The following is a 7,416-nucleotide window of genomic DNA, read 5'->3' as shown; positions in this document are numbered from 1 at the left end:
CTTGGAAACCCAAGGAGGGGTCGCTATGAGTTGGGGCAGACTCGACGGCACACAACAACACAACAACAGCATCTATCACTACAGAAGTAGATTGCCCAATCTTTTTTCCGAGGAGTGGCTGGTGGATTTGAAATAAAATACAGTAATTTGTTGTTCTATTTGTTTTCTTATCATGTAATTCTCTTTTATAACATGTTTTCATTTGTTCATTTATAATTATAGCATTTGTTATGAATCAAACCAAAACCAAACTCACTGCCATCAAGCCTATTCTGACTCATAGTGACCCCCCACTCCCACCCCAGAGGGATCCAAGGCAATAAATCTTTATGGAAGAAGATCATTCTTCTTCCGTGGGGCAGCTGGTGATTTCAAACCATTGCTCTTTTGGTTAGCTGCCAAATGCTTTAACCACTACACTACCAGAACTCCTTACTTAATATGAAGCAAACATCAAAACTGAAGTAAGAACCATTTAAAACAAGAGTGGTGAAAGCCAAGTTTTCATTGTGAGAGAGCAATAGAATTTTACACTGATTGTTGAAATAGCTAAGTTCACTGACTGACTCATTTTCTTTCTTGGGTAATATTCTTTTTGTAGAAAATTGTAGTATATAATAAAACTCTTAGTACCCCACATTTAGTTCATCTTATTCTGCTGAAATGGTGTACACCACTTTTGCATTAATGGGAATTCCAGAACATTTAATTGTACTCATGAGGAACCTGTACATAGACCAGGATGCTGTCATTTAAACAGAACAAGGGGACACTGCATGGAGTCAGGGTTGTATCCTTTCACCGTACTTATTCAATCTATACGCTGAGCAAATAATCCAAGAAGCTGAACTATATGAAGAAGAACGTGGCATCAGGATTGAAGGAAGAATCATTAACAACCTGCGATACACTGATGACACAACTTTGCTTGCTGAAAGTGAGGATGACTTGAAGCACTTACTGATGAAGATTGAAGAATACAGTTTGCAGTATGGATTACATCTCAATCTAAAGAAAACAAAAATCCTCACACCAGAACCTATAAGCAGCATCACAATAAATGGAGGGAAGATTGAAGTTGTCAAAGACATCACATTGCTTGGTTCTACAATTGATGTCAATGGAGGCAGCTGTCAGGACATCAGACAATGTATAGCACTGGGCAAGTTGGCTGCAAAGGACCTCTTTCGGGTGCTGAGGAGCAAAGATGTCTCCTTGAGGACTAAGGTGCACCTGACACAAGCCTTGATATTTTCAGTTGCCTCATGTGAGATCTGGACAGTGAAGAAGGAAGACCAAAGAAGAATTGATGCTTTTGAGTTGTGGTGCTGGCAAAGAATGCTAAAAATACAATCGCCTGCTAAAAGAACTAACGGATCTGTCCTGGAGAAAGCGCAGCCAGAATGCTCCTTGGAAGCGAGAATGGCCAGACTTTGTTTCACCTGCTTTGCTCATGTTGTCAGAAGGGACCATTCCCTGGAGAAGGATGTCATGCTTGGTAAGGTGGATGGTCGATGAAGGGAGGGAAGGCCCTCAAAGAGATGAGTTGACACAGTGACTGCGGCTATGGGCTCAAGTATAGCAGGGATTGCAGAGGTGGCGTGGGACCTGACAGTGTTTCATTTTTCTGTGCATAGGGTCGCTATGGGTCAGAGACGACTCGACAGCACCTAACAACAACAACTTTTGCATTCACTTGCTAATATTGTCGTCACCTTTTAAAAAGAAGTTACACCATGGATATAGCTAAGATACATACACACACACACACACACACACATAACCCACATAACCTGTTCGAATGCAGGAATAAGCAGAGGACGGAGCACCACAGATTTCAGTGTTTAGGGCTCTCAAATACCTTACCCCAGCCCTGAGTCTCACTCAATTGTATATAGGTGATCAGACTCACTGAAACGCTTGAAACTTACTCTTTCAGAAAGCAGTAGAAGATTAATGATCATGTCCTGTTTCCAACACCGCAAAGGTATTGTAATCACGGCTCAGTGATTTTGTGATTAATTTAACAAGATTTCTATTTTTCTATTCTTTGTAATGTTTAAGCACATAACTCACTGCCATTGAGTTGGTTCCAACTCATAGCGACCCCTCCGAGGTGGTATCACTATGGAAGTAGATTGCCCAACCTTCCTTCCCAGAAGTGGTTGGTGGGTTTGAACTGCCAGCCTTCCTATTAGCAGTCAAATGCCTTAGGCACGATGCCACCAGAACTCCTGTTCAAGCACATAAAGACCTCTTAATAAATGGATGTATTCTGACATAACAGTCAACCAATCAAAAATTTTTTGTTCAAAGTTTCTGATGAAATTATATGCACCAAAACCAAACTCAACTGCCGTCAAGTCTGTTCTAACTCACAGCGACCCCGCCTTGGGTTTCCGAGGCGGTATCTCTATGGAAGTAGATTGCCCAATCTTCCTTCCAAGGAGTGGCTCGTGGGTTTGAACCACAGCCTTGTGATTAGTAGTCAAATGCCTAAATGCACTGTACTACCAGAGCACAGCAATCTATTAATGGTGTACCCAGTTTGTATTTTTGGCAAGATGAAGCAGTACACAGAGCAAGCCTGCCACCGTGTGGCGTGAGCTAAAACCTGCCGTTACTTAAATGTTACTGTCCCCATTTATTTTGTTTGCTTCTAGTTTATTTATTTCCACCCACCCACTACCATTGAGTCGATTCCAACTTAGAGTGTATTTACTTACCAGCTTAAATTTGCTACTACTGATAAGAAATTTATACCTAGTTATGACACGTTATATAGGCTTAGGCGCTTTTCTATTTAAAGACATATTTCTTCATCCAATTCTGAAAAGTATTGCAGTGTTTGTGAAGCTGTAACAGGAGTGAAACTTTTAGAAAGTTATGCAGGCACGTTCACAAGATGAGTATATTAGTGCTTTACAAACAAGAGAACAAACTCAGCAATTAGTAGCATTTCTCAATCTACTGAGACGTTAATCAATGAGCCAGATTGGAAGAGAGAATTCCTAATCAGGCCATAAGTACTATCAGGAACTATTTGAATATGGATAAAACACGCTCACTGAAAAAGAGTTAGAGTCTATGGCAGTTTTAATAGTAAATCAGAGTAATAGGTTTTTACTTGCCAGGCAAAGACATTTCCCAGCCATCTCCCTGAGTTTATCAAAACAAGATTGGCATATACATTTATTCAAAATGCAGCAGATCTACCAAGCTGCTAAATGGAATTCTTGTATCGCAGCTCCTTCTGATAATTTTTTTTTTTAACTAAACTCACTTCCATCAAGTTGATTCTGACTCATAGCAACCCCCATTGGGTTTCCTAGGTGGTAAATTTTTATGGAAGTAGATTGCCTCATCTTCCTTCCTCAGATCTGCTGGTGGGTTTGAACTGCCAACCTTCTGGTTAGCAGTCAAATGCCTTAGGCACTGCATCACCAGAGCTCCTTGCTGCTTCCAATACTGGTTACTAATGATTAGGGTTTGGAGAATTAGTAATCATAGACTGATACTAAGGCGCTTTGGTGGTGTAGTGCCTAACACATTTGACTGCTAACCAGAAGACTGATGGTTCAAACCCACCAGCTGCTCCATGGGAGGAAGATGGGGCAATCTACTTCCATAAAGACTGACAGCCTAGGAAGCCCAATGGGAGGCACTATGAATCAGAATCAACTTATGACAGAGAGGGTTTTTTTGTTTTTTTTTTTTTAAATCCTGATAACTTTTTAAAAATATCCCTCCTTTTCTTTGATTCTATCCCTACTTCTTTCTTTTTCTACCTCTGCTAACTTTGAAAAAGGAGCTCTGGTAGTGCAAATGGTTGAGTGCTGCAGTTCAAACCCACACAGTGACTCTGTAGGAAAGACCTGGTGATTTTCTCCCATAAGGATTACCACCAAGAAAAGCTTATAGGGCAGTTTTAATGTGTCACACTCAACACAAAGAAAATGAAAATTCTCACAACTGGACCAATAAGCAACATCATGGTAAATAGAGAAAAGATCAAAGTTGTCAAAGATTTCTTATTACTTGGTTCCACAATCAAAACCAATGGAAGCAGCAGTCCAGAAATCAGACAATGTATTACAGTGGGCAAATCTGCTGCCAAAGACCTCTTTAAAGTACTGAAGAGCAAAGATGCCTCTTTGAAGACTAAGGTACATATTATCCAAGCCATGGTATTTTCAATAGCCTCATATGTATGTGAAAGCTGGACAATGAATAAGGAAGACTGAAGAAGAGTTGATTGCTTTGAATTAGGGTGTTGGTGAAGAATACTAAAAGTACCATGGACTGCCAGAAGAGCTAACAAATTTGTCCTGGAAGAAATGCAGCTGGAATGCCCTTGGAAGTGAGAATGGCCAGACTTTGTCTCACCTACTATGGTCATGTTGTCAGAGGGATCATTCCCTGGAGAAGGATATCATGCTTTGTAAAGTGGAGGGTCAATGAAAAAGAGGAAGGCTCTCAACGAGATGGATTGACAGAGTGGCTGCAGCGATGGGCTCAGCTATATAGCTAGGATTGTGGGGTTGGCACAGGACTGGGTGGTGTTTCGTTTTGTTGTGCTTAGGGTCACTATGAGTCGGAGCAGACTTCATGGCACCTAACAACAACAACAACAACAACAATCTGTCATATGGGGTTCCTATATGAGTCAGAACCAACTCACCACCACCTAACAACAGTAGCAAACTTTGAAATATCCATTTTACATAAAATGTCTAATATAATTCACCTGATGCCACTAGGAAAAGCAATTAAAAGAAAAAAAAAAAAACCTCTTAATGTGCAAGAGTGAAAAAAAAAGCTATTATCATCATGATTATTTCTTTTTTTGGATGGATCATTCATGGGAGTAAACCCACACATTGGTATGTAAGATTGTTTTTCCTAGCTAATGAGTTAATTAAGATGGGAACATCAGTGTAATCTAGTGACTGCGTGTTGATATCTCTCTGGGGAAAAAAGGGTGAAACCAATAGAAACCCAAACATTTTTACACTCCTTCTGCCTAGAGTCTCTGCTGACACTCAACTACTAACAAAATTTTGGAGGTTCAAGTCCACACAGAGGCACCTCGGAAGAAAGGCCTGGTGATCTACTGCTGAAATATCTGCCATTGAAAACCCTGTGGAGCACAGTTCTACACCAACACATAGGGGGTTGCCATGAGTCAGAATTGACTTGATGGCAACTGGTTGATTTCTCCCCAGCTTCTCACCTCCCTCAACTTTCACTTCTTTTCCAAACATGAATATGAACCAATGTCTAGAACATCACTTGGACTATGTTTTCTAGCAGCCAGAAGTGTATGATTAAGTCTGTATTGTAGAAATGCTCCTCACTCTTTTCAGGAATTCTCTGCCTTTCCTCTCTAAAACTCCAAACTCACTGCCATCAAGTTGATTCTGACTCATAGTGGCCCTTATTGGGTTTTCAAGGCTGTAAATCTTAACAGAAGCACATTGCTCCATCTTTTTTCTGCAGAGCAGCTGGTGGGTTCGAATCATCGACCTTTCGGTTAATAGCCAAATGCCTTAACTGCTGCACCACCAGAGCTCCCTTCTTATACTTTCCTGGGCAGCCAAGTAAGATGGGGCCAGGGACAGCTTCCTTGGGAGCTTCACCACCCCTGTTCTAGATAGTTGTGCAAAAGATGGCCTAATTTAGCTCAACTCTAGAGAGTGAGGCACATCTCGATTCTTCTCTTTGGCTGATATCTTCCAGTTTTTCCTTACCATTGAAGTGGTGAGCGTGGGTTTAGGAAAATAAACCAATTAGTTTTGCCTAAAGAGATCACCTTGGAGTCTAATCTAATCTAGTTTATCAGGATTCCACAGTAGATTTGGAGCCTTAGCAAAATTAACTGTGCTATTTAATGGACAGTTGTCTAGATTTAAAGGAAACATGGCTCCTTTACTTTGAAAATAAATATATTATTTCTATAAGAAATTTCTCACATTTGTAGAAGCCAATCTTTTTTCTCTACTACCATATTTTTCACATAAAGCATGTCCATACAAAAAACGTATATGTGCATATAACATGCATAGTACACATAGGAAACTAAGGTGCTAGGGGGTTGGAAATAGAAATACCATTTGATCTAGTAATCTTGTTATTAGTGTATATCCTAAACAAGTGAGAACTAGAACATAAATATATATATGCACATCCATGTTCATCGCAGCACTATTAGCAATAGGAAGGAGATGGAAATGACCTAAGTGCCCATCAACAGATGAATGGATAACCAAACTATAGTACATACACACAATGGAATACTATTCAACACTAAAGAATAATGAAGAATCCACTAAACACCTCATAATGTGGATGAAGTTGGAGAACATTATGCTGAGTGAAATAAATCAATCACAGGACAAATATCATATGAGTCCACTACTAAGAAAAGTAAAAGAAAGGTTTATATTTGGAAAGAATCTTTCTTTGTTGGCTACCAAGAATGGGAAGGAAGGGGAGGGAAAATTGCTTGGTAAGATACAAGTATTGATTGGGGTGAAGCAAGTGACCAGCACAATAACATTAAGGAAAAGGAAGACATGGAGAGGTGCACAAGGTACAGACAATAATGGTGAATGCTTTTACATACACAATACTGCATTATTAGTAATAACAAACACTAATCTATGGTTGATACGTAGGTAGACAGGCTATATGATCAAGTATAACTAGGCAAAATGGAATATACCCATGACCCACCAGCCACTCCTCGGAAGGAAGGTTAGACAATCTACTTTCGTAGTGATACCCCCTCAGAAACCCAAGGAGGGGTTGCTATGAGTCAGGTCTGACTTGACAGCACATAACAATAATAACAACATATATAAGTTTGGCATATACTATTTCTACATACATGTTTGTGCTATAAGAATGTCTATAGATGTAACAGCTAACAGGATGCAAAGTTATGATAACTTCTTAGCCACAGCCAAATACCCTCAGGGAATGAGTTGCTGGGCCAGCGGGCTGAGGATCATGGTCTCAGGGGACATCGAACTTAACTGGCATAACGTTGTTGTTGTTGTTATGTGCCATCGAGTCGGACCCAACTCATAGCGACCCCTCCTTGGGTTACCGAGGCAGTGTCACTACGGAAATAGATTGCCCAACCTCCTTCCGAGGAGTGGCTGGTGGGTTTGAACCACCAACTTTCTGGTTAGCAGTCAAGTGCCTTAGGCACTATCCTACCAGAGCTCCTAACTGGCATAATACACAATACAAAAACATTGTTCTGCAACCTACTTTGTTGAGCAGTGACTGGGGTCTTAAAAGTTTGTGACCGAAAGAGATTGCTGAAAAAGAAATAAGAAAATCAATACCGTTCTCAATAGCTACCAAAAAAATAAAATACTTGGGAATAAATCTTACCAGAGACACAAA

The sequence above is a fragment of the Orycteropus afer genome, unplaced genomic scaffold (genome assembly GCF_000298275.1).
Source record: "Orycteropus afer afer isolate SDZICR_OR568_19922 unplaced genomic scaffold, OryAfe1.0 scaffold00157, whole genome shotgun sequence".
Taxonomy (NCBI): domain Eukaryota; kingdom Metazoa; phylum Chordata; class Mammalia; order Tubulidentata; family Orycteropodidae; genus Orycteropus; species Orycteropus afer.
The sequence above is the reverse complement of the archived record's forward strand: the minus strand, read 5'-3'. Positions refer to the sequence as shown.